Source organism: Heterodontus francisci, unplaced genomic scaffold (assembly GCF_036365525.1).
Source record: "Heterodontus francisci isolate sHetFra1 unplaced genomic scaffold, sHetFra1.hap1 HAP1_SCAFFOLD_51_1, whole genome shotgun sequence".
NCBI lineage: Eukaryota > Metazoa > Chordata > Chondrichthyes > Heterodontiformes > Heterodontidae > Heterodontus > Heterodontus francisci.
This window is the reverse complement of record NW_027141937.1, coordinates 2235139-2254471: the sequence shown is the minus strand read 5'-3', so window position 1 is coordinate 2254471 and position 19333 is coordinate 2235139.

The window sequence follows — 19333 nt, the reverse complement described above, 5'->3', positions numbered from 1 at the left end:
CCGCGCCTCTCTGAGGGAGTTGCCTGTCTTTTACCGGGATCTTTTCCGAGTCTGGAACATGGTCGCCTCCAGTCAGGGCGCTCCCCCGCCGGCGGAGGAGAGCGCCTCGGCTGTCCGGGCGGCCAACTCCGGGGACGGTCCGGCGGGCGGGGGAGTAGCCGAAACCCCCGGGACGTCCCTCACTGCGGGTGGCGAGTGGGCTCGGGAGTGCGGAGTGATCCCGGCCGAGCTGACCCCCGCTCGGCCGGAACTGCTCATCGGACCCAGGCCCCGAAACCCTCCTCGGGAGCCGGTCCCGCACAACCCGAGCCGCCTCTCGGAAATGCCCTCCGTGCCATTCCAATCGGCGCAGAGGGGTTTCCTGTACGGGCTGCTCCTGCACACTCTCCACTTCCTCGCTCTCGTCAGCCGGCCGGACACGCCCTGGCGGTCCGCGTTGCCATCTGGCGGCGAGGGGAAACCCCAATGGAGGTCTCTCTACGCGGGAGTCTTCCCCCTTTACATCGGGGACCTGGGGTGGAGGTTGCTGCACAGAGCAGTCCCGTGCAATAGGCTTTTAAGTAGGTTCACGGACTCCCAGGCCACCTGTACTTTCTGCGGCCTGGACGAGTCCGTGTTCCACATTTGTACGGAGTGTGCGAGGTTGCAGCCCCTCTTTGAGTATCTGAAGGGGCTGCTCCTCAAATTCTGGCTGCACTTCAGTCCCACGCTCCTGATCTTTGGGCACCCGGTGCGGAGGGGCTTGGGCCGGGAGGAGGATCTCCTCGTCGGTCTGCTCCTGGGCCTGGCCAAGGTGGCAATTCACAGGTCCAGGTTGCGGGCCGTCGGGGGGTCCGTCCTCCCCGATTGCCTGCCCCTCTTCTGCGGTGACGTTCGCGCCCGGGTGTCCCTGGAAAAGGAGCATGCGGTGTCTGCCGGTACGCTTGAGGCCTTAAAGCGACCGGTGGGCACCGCAGGGACTGGAGTGCATTGTCAACGCCGTGAATGGCATTTTAATTTGAGTTTTTTGTTTATTTATCTGGTTTTAATAAAGTTATTTAAAAAATATAAGTGTGTATGTAATGGGGGCCTGAGGAATAAAGGCCCCCTCGACATATAAAATATATATAAAGAAACAAAAAATGGCCGATCCTTTCGAGTAGAGAAACAGGGCTGAATTCCCTGAACCAGTGCGACAGCTTTCCGAACAGAAGGAGCCTATACACACCTGATGGGTTCCACTTAAACAAAAGAGCTGGAGGTGTTGACGGTCAGAACAGATAAAATGTGGAGGAGTGTTTGAAGCAGATGCTGTGTGGTTACTGTAGTTGTACTATGGAGTTATTGCAAGGAGGTGATTCTGAATGTAATGGATCAACGTGGACCCGTCCAAGGCAAAGGTTCTAAGCTTCCCTGTGGCCCAGCCTGGTTGAATGGAACTGAAGCAAACAAATCATCCAGAAGTGGAAAAGAAATATAAGGCCATGAAAGCACAGAATTCAGATGGATGCAATACCAGATGGTATGGCAAGAGTGTAAAACAGCAACAGACTGGTGAATAAAACTTTCCCATTGAATAAGACAAGAGAAGAGAAGGGTAATAATAGTGTCAGAGGTGAGTTGTGACACTATTCACATTCCACCTTGATCTGAATAGGACTGTTGAAGGGAGTGATTGAGAAGAATAGAGGAGAAATGAAAAGAAAGGAGAAATAAACAAAAGGTCTTTTGATTTTAGAATGCTTGTTTTTGGAAATGACAGACTGTAAAGTGTGTGTGTCAGAAGATATAGAGTGAAGTTGGGTATGACAAGATCACAGGAAAGTTGTGCCCTGAGACAAGGTGTATGTTGACAGGAAAGCTGCTTTCTTTTGCACAATATGTATTTTATTCATATAATTTGTGCAATTACATTGCAAAGCAGTTCAAATTTAATATTACATAAGGTACAATAAAGATCAGTTTCCTTCAAGAATGTACATGATGTATCTCACAATCCCTGCCTGCACAGGTTATATTTACAGTATTTACATTACACATCAAACATTCTCTGGTGCAAACAGTCCGAGGGGTTTTACACGGGTTCCAGCCCCTCACAGTACTATGGCCTACTAGGGCCTCAGACTGCAGCCTTTCCCCATTGAGTCTCCATGGTGGCTTCCCCAAGCTTTAATGCCATCCCACAGCACATAGTCTTGGACGTTGCAATGTGCCAGTCTGCAACACTCGGTCATGGACAGCTCTTTGCACTGGAATACCTGTCCCACGGCCGGGCTCGTTCTCAATAGAGATCATTTCAAATGAACATTTCTTAAATCCGTGCTTTCTCTCTCACAATAAAGAGAACAGGATGTCTAGCAGATTCAGTGTGAGACAATAACACTGCCGGGTAAAGGCCGCTTTCCAACTCCAATCTTAACACAGGAGATTCCCCAAACAGCTGCAGTCAGGTGTTTGTAAACTGCTGGAAGCGGATGTGTGTGGAAATGGTGATGTTACTGAGGATGTTTCTTAGTATAGAATGGACTGTGTTTAGGTGGGAATATTACTGAGTGTTTATTGCATCGGGACCATATTTAAAAGCTCCGGCTTTCTGGAAAGCCTTGACTATGAAGGCCGAGTCTGGAAGGGTTTGTGTGGAGTGCTGGGTTTCGGTTCTACTGTAAATAAAGGGTTTGAAATTGGCAGCCCAGAGGAAACTGTAGATGGAGCTGAAAGATGAGGGGCCGTTCTCTCTCTGTCTGTCACTCTGGGTGTCTCCTCCATCTAGCTCTCTGTTTAATCTTCACTCTTGTCTCCTCCCCTCCCTGCTCTCACTCTGCCTTTCTCAGCCAGGTCCGGGTGGCCTGTATAAAAAGGAGCCTGACAGAATCAGTCTCTTTTATTGTGCACTGATTTGAGGCAAGAATCAACATGTCTGCCAGTAAACAAGAGGATGCTCCAGGCTGGCAGCATGTTAGAATCCATGAGGAAAGGCATCATCACCCTCATCGACAAGCGGAAGGGGGAGAGGACAGAAATCAGAAATTGGTGGCCCAATTTCTGCTTAATGCTGACGACAAGATTCTGTCAAAAGACATAGCCAGTCGATTCAAGTCTGCTCTGGAGTTGGTGATTCACCCTGATCAGACCTATACTATACCAGGCAGGACAATCTCTGATAGCATTGTGCTACTCAGGGATATGATCACCTATGTACGGGACAGGAGGGTGGACACCTGCCTCATCAGCCTGGACCAGGAGAAGGCTTTTGACAGGATATCGCACACTTACATGATGGATGTGCATTCCAAAATGGGGTTTGGGGAGGGAATCTGCAATTGGATCAAACTACTCTACACAAACATCAGTCGTGCAGTCTCAATCAATGGATGGGAATCAGAAAGTTTCCCGATCAAATCTGGAGTCAGTCAGGGCTGTCCTCTCTCCCCTGTCTTGTTTGTTTGCAGTATTGAACCCTTTGCTGAGTCTATTAGGAAGAATGCGAGCATCAGAGGGGTGACAATCCCAGGCAGCGGAGGCACTCAGGTTAAAACCTCCCTGTACATGGATGACGTCGCCATTTTATGCTCGGATCCACTGTCTGTGCGCAGACTGATGAGCATCTGCGACCAGCTCGAACTGGCCTCGGGAGCCAACGTTAAACACGGCAAGAGCGAGGCCATGTTCTTTGGGAACTTGGCTGACCGATCCTTTGTCCCCTTCACCGTGAGGTCAGACTACCTGAAGGTGCTGGGGATATGGTTTGGAAGGGCTGGGACGTGCACCAAAACCTGGAAGGAGCGAGTAGCCAGGGTACAACATAAGCTGAGCATGTGGGAGCAGCGATCTCTCTCCATTTTGGGTAAGAACCTGGTCATCAGGTGCAAGGCGCTCACATTGCTGTACGTGGTGCAGGTCTGGCCCATACCGCATTCCTGCGCTGTGGCGATCACCTGAGCCATTTTCTGCTTCACCTGGGGATCCAAAATGGTCCGAGTCCGGAGGGACACGATGTTCAAACCTCTGGATAAGGGCGGGAAAAATGTACCCAACGTCGCCCTCATCCTTATGGCTACCTTTGTGTGCGGCTGCATCAAGCTGTGTGTAGATCCCCAGTTTGCAAACTTCAAGTGTCACTACGTGCTGAGGTTCTATCTGTCCCCGGTGTTGCAAAGGATGGGCCTGGTCATATTGCCACGGAATGCTCCATCCAGTTGGACTGTGCCATACTGCCTATCCTTCATGGAAAAGTTTCTGTGGAAAAACACCTTTGACCACCAATCCATCAGGCAGTGGTCTGCACGGAATATCCTCAAGGCCCTACGGGAAAAGGAGATGGTGGATCCCGTCGGATGGTCCCCTGAGCAGAAGTCCAAAGTCATTTGGCAGAATGCCTCATCACCAGAACTTTCAAACAAGCACCAAGATGTAGCCTGGCTGATGGTGAGAAGAGCCCTCCCCGTCAGATCCTTCCTGCACACCCGAAGTCTCACCCCATCCACACGCGGCCCTCGAGCTGGCTGTGGTGGGAAAGAGACGTTGCCCACCTCTTTCTGGAATGTGTCTTTGCAAAGCAGGTGTGGAAGAGATGCAGTGGTTTTTGTCGAGGTTCATCCCAAGCAGCTCTGTAGCACAGGAGTCTGTGCTCTACGGGCTGTTCCCAGGGACGCACACCGAGATAAACATCAACTGTTGCTGGAGGACTATTAATTCGTTGAAAGACGCTCTTTGGTCTGCCCGAAACTTGCTGGTCTTCCAGCACAAAGAGTTGTCCATGATCGAATGTTGCAGACTGACACATCCAAGGTCCAGGACTACGTGCTGAGGGACGCACTAAAGCTTGGGGCAGCCGCAGCAAAGGCTCAATGGGGAAAGACAACTGTGTAAGGTCCCCCCACCAAGCTGAACTGAGGGGCTGGATCCATGGGAAACCGCTCGAACTGTTGCCAGAAAATATTTGTTTGCTGTAAAATGTACATGGCATGACAATGAAATGGAAGGGTTGTGAGGCAACTCACTCCTGTATTGAAGGAAACTGATCTCCTTTGCACTCTTTGCATTGTTTGACTTGATGCTTTTTGGAACTGTTTTGTAATGTATTTTTTTTTTACAGATTTTTATGAATAAAGTATATTTTGGAAGTTAATAAAAGAAAGTCTGGCAGAGGTAAAGGAGGGAAAGGACTGGGCAAAGGCGGAGCAAAGCGACACCGCAAAGTGCTTCCTGATAATATCCAGGGCATCACCAAACCAGCAATCCGCCGCCTGGCTCGCCGTGGCGGGGTCAAGCGGATCTCGGGTTTGATCGATGAGGAGACTCGCGGGGTGTTGAAGGTTTTCCTGGAGAATGTGATCAGGGATGCGGTCACCTACACTGAGCACGCCAAGCGCAAGACGGTCACTGCCATGGATGTTGTGTCCGCTCTGAAACGGCAGGGCCGCACTCTCTACGGATTCAGCGGCTGAACAACTCGACCCTTTCCAGCAAACACAACAAAGGCTCTTCTAAGAGCCACCCACCGCCTCACAGAGAGAGCAGTGACCTGGAAACGGGAGCTGGGATAGGCTGTTCAGAACTGTCTGGAATAAATCTGTGCTGTGTTCGAGATACAAAACTAGAATCCCAAAATTTGACATTTCATTTGTAGCAAGGATGTGCAGTGGATTTGATTTTCTAAACGGGCTGTGTAAACAGTGCCCAAGACTCGACGGTTAGTTATTTCCCCAGTCGACACATACCCTCAGTGAAAAGCCACATCACTCCTCCAGAATCACTCATTGTTTTCATAGAATTTCAAAATGATTTCGCTGCAATGAGGGAATCCGGGAGTTTTGCAGCAGCCGTTGAATCGGTCACTGGAACCAGACCCACTTGTGATGTTATTTCTCCCGAGACGGTGTTTCCTGCACTGAAACTGACAGGGTTTGTGAAACTGATCAGTTTCAGCTCAATCATTCAGGGACCCGGAATTCCCGCAGTTTGAGCCCGCGCTCTCCAGAGCCCACTTCTGATTGTTCACCCTCTTCCCATTCGCATGTCTTAACCAATTGCCGAGCCTCGAATTAGAAAATACAGCAAATCATTGGCTTAAAATGTCGTCCTGGCAGAAAGGTTGAATTCAAAAAAGCCGCCAATTTCAGTGTTGGGCAGAATCGAATGACTCAACGAATCTCAATAACGAATTGGCAGCACATTTTATACTTTCCCCGATTTTCCTTTCCATCGATTGGGGTGCTAATTCACTGGGGTGCGTTTGCTAATACTAACTGTAATCCTCAGATCCATTTAACATTTCAGTAATCCTATTAAATACAAAAGGAATTTTATGATTGAATTTCCATTGGAAGAATTAGCACCCCGATCGATGGAAAGGAAAATCGGGCAGAGGATAAAATGTGCTGCCAATTCGTTATTGTGATTTGTTTATATAACTGACCAGGACTGACTTCACCCGAACGCAGCTACTAGCTCCCACCTCACTGACCGCTCTCCCCCCTCTGCAACTCGCTTTCTCCCCCTCCTCCCTACTGGCGAAATTCCGCACTCTGGCTGTTCGCTCTCCGCACCCCCACCCCCCACCCTATCCCAGCCCAGCCCACAGCTGCTAGCTCTGGCCGTGACACTCACTCCCACATTTCTTCACCAGGCGCCACCTGTAGAAGCAGGAGGGCCGCAAGGAGTGACGGGGCGACGTAGGAGTGAGTGGCTGAGAGGAGGGAAGCGGCACGGCCTGGAGCGAGTGGCCAGACAGTGGGGTGGTGCGAAGCGAGGAACAACTGGCCTGGGGAGTGGGGGGGGTGGGGGAGCAGCGAGGTCTGGAGCGAGTGGCTGAGGGGGGGAATCGTCGAGGCCTGGAGTGAGTTGCCGAGGGGGGAGAGCTACAGCTTCAAAATCTCCCATTCAGCCACTTCCACCAGCCAAGTGGTGGGGGGATGGGGTGGCTAGATACCCAATGACGCTTTATCACGCATGCACGAAGATGGATTTGTTGCGGAAATGTCATGATGTTGGCGCTGCAAAATGACATCATCCCGTGCACGCGCCTCTCAATCCTGGCAAGATGTCAAAAATCACTGTGATTTTTTGGTCTTTTCAGTGCACTCCTCTTTCTTTAGTTGCCTCTTACTCGAATGTATTGAAGAAACATCTTTGGGTCCATTTTCATTTTCCTTGCCAATATTCTTCTATGTTCTCCCTTCACCGCTGCTCCCAAATCCCTCCAGTTCAGTCAAAACACAATTTCGCAGAATTGGGATTTGAACACACGCCTCCAGAAAACACTACGACCTGAACACAGCCCCTTAGACCACTCGGCTATCCTAACTGCTTCATGTTTATGACAAAAGCTGAGAAATTATCCATTCTTTGTGAAAGTATTTGTGAGATTGTGGAAATGTCTGGAAGAGGAAAGACCGGCAGGAAAGCTCGGTCCAAGGCCAAGTCTCGCTGCTCCTGGGCTGGACTGCAGTTCCTGGTGGGCCATGATCACAGGCTCCTGAGAAAGGGTAATTATGCTGAGCGTGTGGTTGCCGGAGCCCCGGTCTATCTGGCTGCTGTGCTCGAGTATCTGACCGCTGAAATCCTCGAGCTGGCCGGTAACGTGGCCCGGGACAACAAGAAGAGCCGCATCATCCCCAGACACCTGCAGCTGGCCGTCCGCAACAACGAGGAGCATATCAAGCTGCTGGGAGACGTGACCATCGCTCAGGGCGGGGTGCTGCCCAATATCCAGGCCTTGCTGCTGCCCAAGAAAACCAGCGCTCAGAGCTCCCAGAAAACGTAAAGCAGCCGAAATGACATCTAATAAACCAAAGGCTCTTTCCAGAGCCACCCACAGTCTCTGTGAAAGGGCTGGTTACTGTCAGGAGGGAGTCAGTGATGGAGTTATTTTAACAGTGGATTGACCTGTTGCACATCTGTCCAGCTGTGTTTTTTAATTTGCTCTGTTTTTCTGCTCACACATCTCCTCCTCTAGTTAAGTGAAGAACTGAACTACAGGGTGTAGAATCAACAATTCTCAGGATCGTGGGTGAGATTGTGCTGAGCAGCAATGAGCCTCCAGTAATGCTGCTTTCTAAATTCTAGATCAGCTCTCAGTCAAACAGGCCTTTCGTATTTTAAATATCACAACAGAGCTGAGCAGGGGTGAGCGCAGCCTCAGCTGCACCGAGTCTCAGGGGCTCTCAGGACCCCGATCAGAGCCGCCAGGCCTGGCGGGCGTGCAGCCAGGACCCAGGGGAGGGAGGGTGCACCATTAAAGTGATGGTGCAGCACCTCCCCCATCCTCGCCTCCACTTCCCGGTTTCTTCTCCCGTTTATCTCAACATTAAGAAGACGCTTTTGCTCTGGACTACACTGGTTATAAAGTAAGACCCAACTTTGTCTCTGAAAGTGATGAATAGCAGCAACAACAGCAGAATCCAACCCCTGCAGTTACATGTGAACTTGCTGATGTTGCAGCAGATTGAATGACTGAGTGAATCCCTTCCCACACACATGGCAGGGGAACGGCCTCTCTCCAGAGTGAGTGTGTTGGTGTTTCAGCAGATCATTACTGCTTTTAAAACTCTTCTCACAGTCAGGACATTAAAAAGGTCTCTGATCAGTGTGAACAAGTTGATGTTCAGTGAGGTTGGATGACTGAGTGAACCCCTTCCGACACACGGAGCAGGTGAATGATCTCTCCCCAGTGTGAACTCACTGGTGTTTCAGCAGGTTGACTCTGGCTGGGTTCAGTTCGACACTCACTGGTTCCTCTCTCTCTCTTCCCCTGAAGGTGCTGATTCTGACTGTATGTACATGCACTCTCCCCTCCGACCCTCCCTGTCCAATGTAGTATCTCCCAGTTTTGGTGATGTGCTCTCCCTGACCTGTCTCCATTTCTCCTTCTTATACAGACTTGCCCTGACTGTCACTATTTCATAGAATCATACAGCACAGAAGGAGGCCAATCGGTCTTTTGTGCCTGTGCTGAATCTGTGAAAAAAATGATGCAATTAGTCCAACCCCCTGCCTATTTCCCCATAGTCCTGGAGAAACTCACTTTGAAATATTTGTCCAATTCCTTTATGAAAGTTATAATTGAATCTGTTTCCAGCACCCTGTCAGACAATTCATTCCAAATCCGAATCAGTTGCTGGGTAAAAAGATCGCTCCTCACCTCCCCTTGACATTTTTGGCCAACAATCCCAGTATCACCACCCTGTCCAGAGAACTGAAACCCCTCATCTCTGGGATCATTCTCGTAAATCTCCTCCGAACTGTCTCAAAAGCTTTGATGTCCTTTCTGAAACCTGGTGCCCAGAACTGGACACATTATTGCAGCTGAGATCGAGCCAGCGCCGCCCACATTCCACGAACGGACGAAAAAACGCTCCCTGCTAAATCCCCAATTCTTATCCATTTACAGACGCTCCTTGCCCAGTCCCCAAATCTTATTCATTTAGAGACGCTCCCTGCCCAAGCCCCAATTCCTATCCATTTACAGACGTTCTCTGACCAGTTGACCTTGCTGGCGGGCAGTTTCGGGAAGCCTCACAGGGAAAAGCTTCACCACCACCCGCAGGGACACAAACGGGATTGTTCCATCCTATTGTGGCCTTGACGCCCTGCTCCAGCTGTGTGCACCTGCTACGGGCGCGGTCTCCCTGCACTTTCTGAATATTCCACTCCAGCTGCAGATGGAGCTCAGCCACTACTGCGCCTGCTCCTTATCAGAGACAAGGCAAATTCTGGAGCGCAGAGCATTCTGGGTACCACAACTGTCATTAATGCCAATCTCTGACATGATAATCAGGTTTTATTTCCTACATTTCATTTCCTGGTATGTTAGTGCGTGTTTTCTTTTGTACCTGTCAGTGCCTGGGAGGAGAGAGTCAGCTTCACTTTGTAGCCGTGAATTTCTGGTGTGAGAATGTGGGTTTTTACTCTGTATGTTTCAGTTTTTGGTTTGTGACTGTTTCTGCTATTGCTATGTGAGTTAACTTTGTGGAAAGAGATGCAGTGGTTTTTGTCGGTGTTCATCCCAAGCAGCTCTGTAACACAGGAGTCTGTGCTCTACGGGCTATTCCCAGGGACGCACACCGAGACAAACATCAACTGCTGCTGTAGGACTATCAATTCGGTGAAAGACGCCCTTTGGTCTGCCCGAAACTTGCTGGTCTTCCAGCGAAAAGAGTTGTCCACCACCGAATGTTGCAGACTGGCACATTCCAAGGTCCAGGACTACGTGCTGAGGGACGCACTAAAGCTTGGGGCAGCGGCAGCAAAGGCTCAATGGGGAAAGACCACAGTGTAAGGTCCCCCCACCAAGCTGAACTGAGGGGCTGGATCCATGGGAAACCCCTCGAACTGTATCGTTAATATTCTGAATTGCTGTAAATGTAAAACTGTAATTGACTTGACAATTGTGAAACGGAAGGGTTGGGAAGAAACTCATGACAGTATTGAAGGAAACTGATCTCCCTTGCAATGCTTGTATTTTTTGGTGCTGTATGGAAACTGTTTGGCAATGTGATTTTTACAGATTTTTATGAATAAAGTATATTTTGGAAATAAAAAAAAGTGTTTAGTTTCTGCTTACAAGATTCTGTCCAAAGTCATAGCCAGTCGAGTCAAGTCTGCTCTGGAGTTGGTGATTCACCCCGATCAGACCTGTACTGTACCCGGCAGGAAGATCTCTGATAGTCTCGCGCTACTCAGGGATACGATCGCCTACATACGGGACAGGAGGGTGGACACCTGCCTCATCAGCCTGGACCAGGAGAAGGCTTTTGACAGGATATCGCACATCTACATGATGGACGTGCTTTCCAAAATGGGGTTTGGGGAGGGAATCTGCAATTGGATCCAACTGCTCCACACAAACATCAGTAGCGCAGTCTCAATCAACGGGTGGGAATCGGAAAGTTTCCCGATCAAAGTTGGAGTCAGACAGTGCTGCCCTCTGTCCCCGGTCTTGTTTGTTTGCTGTATTGAACCCTTTGCTGAGTCTATTAGGAAGGATGCGAGCATAAGAGGGGTGACAATCCCAGGCAGCGGAGGCACTCAGGTCAAAACCTCCCTATACATGGATGTCGTCGCCGTTTTCTGCTCGGATCCGCTGTCCGTGCGCAGACTGATGAGCATCTGCGACCAGTTCGAACTGGCCTCGGGAGCCAAAGTTAACCATGGCAAGAGCGAGGCCATGTTCTTTGGCAACTGGGCTGACCGATCCTTTGTCCCCTTCACCGTCAGGTCAGATTACCTGAAGGTGCTGGGCAGACGGTTCGGAAGGGCCGGGGCGTGCACCAAAACATGGGAGGACTGTGTAGCCAAGGTACGACAAAAGTTGGGCATGTGGGGGCAGCGATCTCTCTCCATTGTGGGTAAGAACCTGGTCATCAGGTGCGAGGCGCTCACGTTGTTGCTCTACGTGGCGCAGGTCTGGCCCATATCCCACTCCTGCGCGGTGGCAGTCACCCGAGCCATTTTCCGCTTCGTCTGGGGATCTAAAATGGACCGGGTCCGGAGGGACACGATGTTCAAATCTCTGGACAAGGGCGGGAAAAATGTACCCAACGCGGCCCTCACCCTGATGACCAACGTCGTGTGCGGCTGCATCAAGCTGTGTGTAGATCCCCAATACGCAAACTCCAAGTGTCACTACGTGCTGAGGTTCTATCTGTCCCCGGTGTTGCGAAGGATGGGCCTGGTCACATTGCCGCGGAACGCTCCATGCAGTTGGGCGGTGCCGTACCACCTATCCTTCGTGGAGCAGTTTCTGCGGGAAAACACCTTTGACCACCGGTCCATCAGGCAGTGGTCTGCACGGAATGTCCTCAAGGCCCTCCGGGGAAAGGAAACGGTGGATCCTGTCGGATGGTTCCCCGAGCTAACCATCAAAGTCATTTGGCGGAATGCCTCATCACCAGAACTTTCAAACAAGCACCAAGACGTAGCTTGGCTGGTGGTGAGAAGGGCCCTCCCCGTCAGATCCTTCATGCACACCCGAAGTCTCGCCCCCTCCGCACATTGCCCCCGCGTTGGCTGTGGTGGGGAAGAGACGGTCGCCCACCTCCTCCTGGAATGTGCCTTTGCAAAGCAGGTGTGGAAAGAGATGCAGTGGTTTTTGTCAAGGTTCATCCCAAGCAGCTCTATCACACAGGAGTCTGTGCTGTCCGGGCTGTTCCCAGGGACTCACACCGAGACAAACATCAGCTGCTGCTGGAGGACTATCAATTCGGTGAAAGACGCCCTTTGGTCTGCCCGAAACCTGCTGGTCTTGCAGCGCAAAGAGTTGTCCACCACCGAATGTTGCAGACTGGCACATTCCAATGTCCAGGATTACGTGCTGAGGGACGCACTAAAGCTTGGGGCAGCCGCAGCAAAGGCTCAATGGGGAAAGACCACAGTGTAAGGTCCCCCCACCAAGCTGGACTGAGGGGCTGGATCCATGGGAAACCCCTCGAACTGTATCGTTGATATTTTCTTTTGCTGTAAATGTCAAACTGTAATTGGCATGACAATAGTGAAATGGAAGGGTTGTGAAGAAACTCATGACAGTATTGAAGGAAACTGATCTCCCTTGCAATGTTTGTATTTTTTGGTGCTGTTTGAAACTGTTTGGCAATGTAATTTTTGCAGATTTTTATGAATAAAGTATATTTTGAAAATTAAAAACAAGTGTTTGCGGCTCAAAGAGTGAGAAAAAAGGAATGTAGTGGTAGTAAGGGTCAGTATAGTCAGGTGGATTAACACTGTTCTCTGCAGCAAAGAGCAAGAGTCCAGACGGCTGTGTTGCCTGCCGGTGCCAGGATTCAGGACGTCTGCTCAGGGCTGGAGAGAAACATACAATGGGAGGGGGAGGATCCAGTTGTCGTGGTCCATGTCTGTACCAACGACATAGGCAGGACAAGGATAGAGGTTCTGCATAGTCAGTATGAGGAACTAGGCACCATATTAAGTAGGAGAACCTCAAAGTTAATCATCTCTGGATTATTACCTGAGCCATGTGCAAATTGGCATAGGACAAATAAGATTAGAGAAAGTAATGTGCGGCTGAAAGACTGGTGTGGTAGTAGTGGGTTCTGGTTCGTGGGGCATTGGCACCAGTACTGGGGAAAGTGGTGGCTGTTCCGTTGGGACGGTCTACACCTGAACCGTGCTGGTGCAGGTTTTCTCGCGAGCAACATAACTGGGGAAGTAGAGACAGTTTTAAACTGAATAGTGGGGGCAAGGGATCAAATTTGGGAAGATATGGTGAATCAAGGAGGAGAGGCAAGGCAAGAGAGAAAGGTATAAATATGGGAAATGATAAACAGACTGTGACAGGAACGGACAGAGCATACAAATCTAAGAGTAAATCGACAGATAAGGCTAGAGGTTACAAAAATAATAAAAGGACAAAACTAAATGCTCTGTATCTGAATGCATGGAGCTTTCGAAACAAAACAGATGAACTGAGAGCACAAATAGAATAAATAAGTACGATCTGATAGTCAATACAGAGACATGGCTGCAGGGCGACAGAGATTGGAATGTGAATACTGGTGGTTACATGGCATTTAGGAAGGACAGGAAGCTTGGAAAAGGTGGTGGGGTAACTCTGTTAATTAATTATGGTATTAGCGCAATAGAGAGGGATGACCTGAGTTCAGGAGATCACGATGTCGAAGCAGTTTGAGCTGAGATGAGAAATAATGCAGGCAAGAAGTCACTTGTGGGAGTGGTGTACAGGCCACCTAACATTAACCACACTGTTGGATGGGGTTTAAAAAAATAAATAATGGCAGCTTGTCAGAAAGGTACAGCAATAATTATGGGGGATTTTGATCTCCATATAGAATGGAAAATTCTGATGGGCAGAGGTAGCCTCGATGAGGAGTACACAGAATGTTTTTGGGATAATTTCTCGGAAAAATAAGTTCTGGAGCCAACCTGAGAGCAGGCTATACTAGACCTGGCATTGTGCAATGTGATAGGATTAATTAATGACCTCATAGTTAAGGTGCCCTGAGGTAGTAGCGATCATAATATGATTGAATTTTACATTCAGTTTGAGGGAGAGAAGAGTGGGTCCCAGACTAGTATTTTAAACTTAAATAAGGGCAATTATAAGGGCATGAAAGCAGAGCTAGCTAGAGTGAACTGGCAAATTAGTTTAAGGGATAGGTCAATAGAGATGCAGTGGCAGACATTTAAGGAAAATTTCAGAATACACAGAATAGATACATTTCAACGAGAAAGAAAAATTCCAAAGGTGGGACTCACCATCCATGTTTAATGAAAACAGTTAAAGATACTATCAAACTTAAAGCAAAAGCCTATAATTGTGCAAAGATGTGAGGCAGGTCAGAAGATTGGACAGAATATAAAAAACAGCAAAGAATGACTGAAAGATTGATAAGGAAGGTAAAATTAGAGTCCGAGAGAAAGCTAGCAAGAAATATAAAGACAACTAGTAAGAGTTTCGATAGATATTTTAAAAAGAAAAGAGTTAACAAAGTGAGTGTTGGTCCTATGGAAAGTGTGTCTGGGGAATTAATAATGGATAATTAAGAGATGACAGATGAATTGAACAGATACTTTGGATTGGTCTTCACTATTGAGGATACAAATAACATCCCAGTATTAGCTGTAAGTCAGGAAATGGAAGGGAGGGAGGAACTCAAGAAAATTACAATCACCAGGGAAGTGGTACTAAACAAATTTTTGGAGCTGCGGGCTGACAAGTCGCCAGGTCCTGAATTGGCTAGTGAGATAGTTGATGCGCTGGTTTTAATTTTCCAAAATTCCCTCGCTTCGGGAAGGTTCTGTTAGATTGGAAAGTAGCGAATGTATTTCATTTATTCAAAAAGGGAGGGAGACAGAAAGCAGGAAAGGACAGGCCAGTGAGCTTAACATCTGTCTTAGGGAAAATGTTAGGAGCGATTACTGAAGATGTTCTAGCAGGACATTTAGAAAAAATTAAGGTAATCAGGCAGAGTCAACATGTTTTGTGAAAGGGAAATCATGTTTAACCAATTTATTGGAGTTCTTTGAGGGAGTTACATGTGCTGTGGATAAAGGGGAACCGGTGGATGTATTGTACTTCGATTTCCAGAAGGATAAGGTGACATATCAAAGGTTATTGCAGAAAATAAAAGCTCATGGTGTCAGGGGTAACATATTGGCATGGATAGAAGATTGGCTAGCGAACAGGAAACAGAGAGTCAGCATAAATGGGTCATTTTCTGGTTGGCAAGAAGTAAGGAGTGGTCCACAGGGATCTGTGCTGGGGCCTCAACTTTCTACAGTTCTCGAAATGACTTTGATGAAGGGACCAAAAGTATGGTTGCTAAATTTGCTGATGACAAAGATAGGTAGGAAAGTAGGTTGTGAAGAGGACATAAGGGGGCTACAAAGGGATATAGATAGGTTAAGTGACTGGGCAAAGACCTGGCAAATGGAGTATAATGTGGGAAAGTGGGAAATTGTCCACTTTGGCAGGAAGAATAAAAAAGCATATTATTTAAATGGTGAGAGATTGCAGAGATCTGAGATGCAGGGGATCTGGGTGTCCAAGTGCACGAATCACAAACGGTTAGTCTGCAGGTACAGCACGTAATTAGGAAAGCTAATAGAATGTTATCATTTATCGCCAGGGGAATTGAATACAATAGTAGGGAGGTTATGCTTCAGCTGTACAGGGCATTGGTGAGACCTCTTCTGCAACACTGAGTACAGTACTGGTCTCCTTATTTATGGAAGGATGTAAATGCATTGGAGGTAGTACACAGAAGGTTTACTAGACTAATACATGGAATGGGTGGGCTGTCTTACGAGGAAAGATTGGACAGGCTTGGTTCGTATCCACTAGAGTTTAGAAGAGAAAGAGGCGACATGATTGAAACATACAAGATCCTGAGGGGTTTTGACAGGTTGGATGTGGAAAGGATGTTTCCCCTTGTGGGAGAATCTAGAGCTAGGGGTCACTGTTTAAAAATAAGGGGTCACCCATTTAAGACAGAGATGAGGAGCAATTGTCCCCCTCAGAGGGTCGTGAGTCTTTGGAATTTTCTTCCTCAAAAGGCGGTGGAAGCAGAGTCTTCGAATATTTTTAAGGGAGAGATGGATGGATTCTTTATCTGCAAGGGGGTGAAAGGTTATCGGAGGTAGATGGAAATGTGGAGTAATCAGTTCAGCCATGAGCTTATTGAATGGTGAAGCAGGCTCGAAGGGACGAGTGGCCCACTCCTGCTCCCAATTCGTATGTTCATATGTAAAGACAATGTAGAGTGGTCTGTACTGTTCACAGTACTTCTCCTGTAACTGCCAAAGTGAGCAAATCATGTCGACTGTCGATCTACCAGCTCTGAAGCTGCACTGAGACTCAGGATAGATGTGTGATGCCAGGGTCTGCAATCTGGTCAGAGCAATGTGAGCAAAGACCTTCCCCACAATACTTAGCAAGGAGATGCCTCGCTAATTGCTGCAGTCACTGCGATTCCCCCTTATTGTTGGACAAGGTGACAATGTTTGCATCACGCATGTTTTGAGGTGCAGATCTTTCCTTCCAACAGAGACACAGAAGATCATGGAGATGCTGCAGTAGAGCCGCTTTTCCACTCTTGATGATTCCAGGTGGAATACCATCTTTTCCCGGGGCTTTACCACTGGCAAGATGGTCAATGGCTTTGTTGAGCTCCACTATGGTAGGGTCACTGTCCAGCTCCTCCATGACAGGGAAGTCTGGTATGGCGCTGAGAGCCACTTCAATGACAATATTCTCCGTTATGGAGAGTTTAAGGTAATGCTCCACTCACCTTTCCATCTGCTTGTTAACAGATGATTCCACTTTGACACCGCACTGAGACCTTGAGCATTGTTGTCTGAAAGAGCCTGATCGAGGATGTTGAGGAACTCCTGGGTCCGTTCTGGATCAGTGGTTCGTCAAGTGTTGATCTGAGGACGACGTTCTTCTTGGATGGATGAAGCTTCCTTGGCTGAAGCCTGACCTTGTTACACACCAGGGAGTGCTCAGTGTCACAGTCAGCGCTGTGATAGCTGTGAGTGATGAGGACACTGCTGAGGGTGGTATGTCTGGTGATGATAAGGTCTAGCTGGTGCCAGTGGCGTGATCTCAGATGTCTCCAGGACACCTTGTGGCACAGCTTGACCTGGAAGTAGCTGTTCATCACACAGAATCCATGGTGACAACATAGCTCCAGCAACCTCTGTCCATTTTCATTCATCTTGCCAATCCCCTGGTGCTCTTTGCACATTGGCAAAGCTGTGTAGTCAGTACCCAAGCTTGTGTTGAAGTCTCCTAGAAGGTACAATCCCTCAGTGCTGGGAATTCTACTGATGGCAGTGTCAAGTGTCACAAAGAATTGATCCTTGACATCTGGGGTGGAGGTGAGTGTCGGGACATAGATGCACATGAGATTAACTGGGCCCACGCTTGTTGACAAGTGAAGAGTAAGAAGTCTCTCTGAGCCTACTGTGGCTGGTTCACTCATCTCAAGTGGCGTGTTTTTTACTGTGAAAACCACTCCATGCTCAGGAGTTGCCTCTTGGGCTTTCCCCTGCCAGAAGAAGGTGTAGTGTTTCTCTTTGAGGGATCCACTTTGGACGAGTCTAGTTTCTTGCAGCACAGCAATGTCCACATTGAGCCTTGTGAGTTCTTTGTCCATCAAAGCTGTCTTGCGTGTATCATCAACCTGCAGAAGGGTGTCAGTAAGGCCAGGACACATGGTCCTCACATTCCAGCTTGTGATGCGAAGGACTGGTGTCTTCTTTGTTGAGCTTATTTTTCTTGCTGCATTGATTATCGATCCGCCTGTTGAGAGATGACTCTCTAAGCTCCAAGCACCCATTGAAGCAAGCAGGTTGTGGCAGGACAGCACCTAACTGATTGGGGGCTGCCCAGCTTGGAGTGGGTGGTAGCTATCCAATGAGATGCGATGATCTCTTCAACTGTCAGAAGTAACCCCTGGTGCTCATACTCTGCACCAATTGAGTGAGAGCTTAGAATCGGTAACCGTTTCTTCCCGTGTTGTGCTAATGTTTAAGCACAAATAGTGTCCTCTACATGGCACATTAGTATTGAACACAAAATGGCTCCTTTGGTCATGTGTTAATTATAAAATGGCTTTCTTGACCTTGTTAGTTATAACAATGGATACATGATAAAAATGGTCAAATTAAACTAAGATCGAACTACCCAAGCTTACCTGCATCCTCCAGTCCTCTGGCATCATTCCCATATTCAAGGAGGATTGAAAGATTGTGGTTCGAGTCTCTGATATTTCCACCCTTACTTCCCTCAGCAACCCAGGATGCAGCCCATTCAAACTGGGTGACTTTTCTACTGTGAGTGCTGCCAACCTTGTAATTGTCTCCTCTTTATCTATTTTCATCCTGTCCAATTTCTTCACTTCCTCCTCCTTTACTGTGACATTTGCAGCATCCGCTTATTTTGTGATACTTAATTAGTGCCTCAGCCACACCCTCTGCCTCCACAGGATCTCTAATTGACCCGCCCTTTCATTGACTGTCCATATGTTGGTAAAAGACTTCAGTGTTCCCAGTTATGTGACCTGCTAATCTTTTCTCATACATTCTCTTGCTGATCTCATTTCCTTTTTCAGCTCTCCTCTGTACTTTCTGTATCTGCTTGTTTCTCTACTGCATATAAATCCTCACATGATTTCTATATTAATGATTTTTGAACTATTTTGTAAAAGGATTTAGTTTTGTAAATTTCTCCCTGGCTCCCCTCATGGTCAGGCAGAACGTTTAACTGCTGTGTTTTCAAACAGCAACAGCTTTATTTGAAAAGCCATTGGGACAGGATTCCGGGTTTTAATCCAGTCACAAATCTGGTTCTGATGTCTTGTGGCTCCAGCTGTCACATGACCTGTCAGAGGATGACCTCATAATTGACCCAGTCATGGAGCTGTGGGTTGATGTTTAAATTGTTGCAAAATAATTTTCCAGAAGGACAATTAAAATGAATCGATATATAAAAGGTATATTTTGTGAATTTGTGCTCCCAGTGGAAATTCCTGCAGAGTCTGCTGGTTTTCATATCCCCAATTCCCCACAGGAAGCTCTGTGTCGGAATCTGTATTCATTATATCAATATTATACAGAATCATTTCATGGGAGACCCCAGTGTGAATTGTAAACAGGTGGTTCAGTTTTAACCTTCAAGTTAACACAGAAGCAAAATACTGCAGATGCTGGAAATCTGAAATAAAAACAGAAAATGCTGGAAATACTCAGCAGGCCTGGCAGCACCTGTGGAGAGAGAAACAGAGTTAACGTTTGTGGTCTGTGCCCTTTCTTCAGAACTGGGCTGAAATTGTCTGAGGGCCAAGTGGCCTCTTTCTGTGCCTTAAACTTTCTT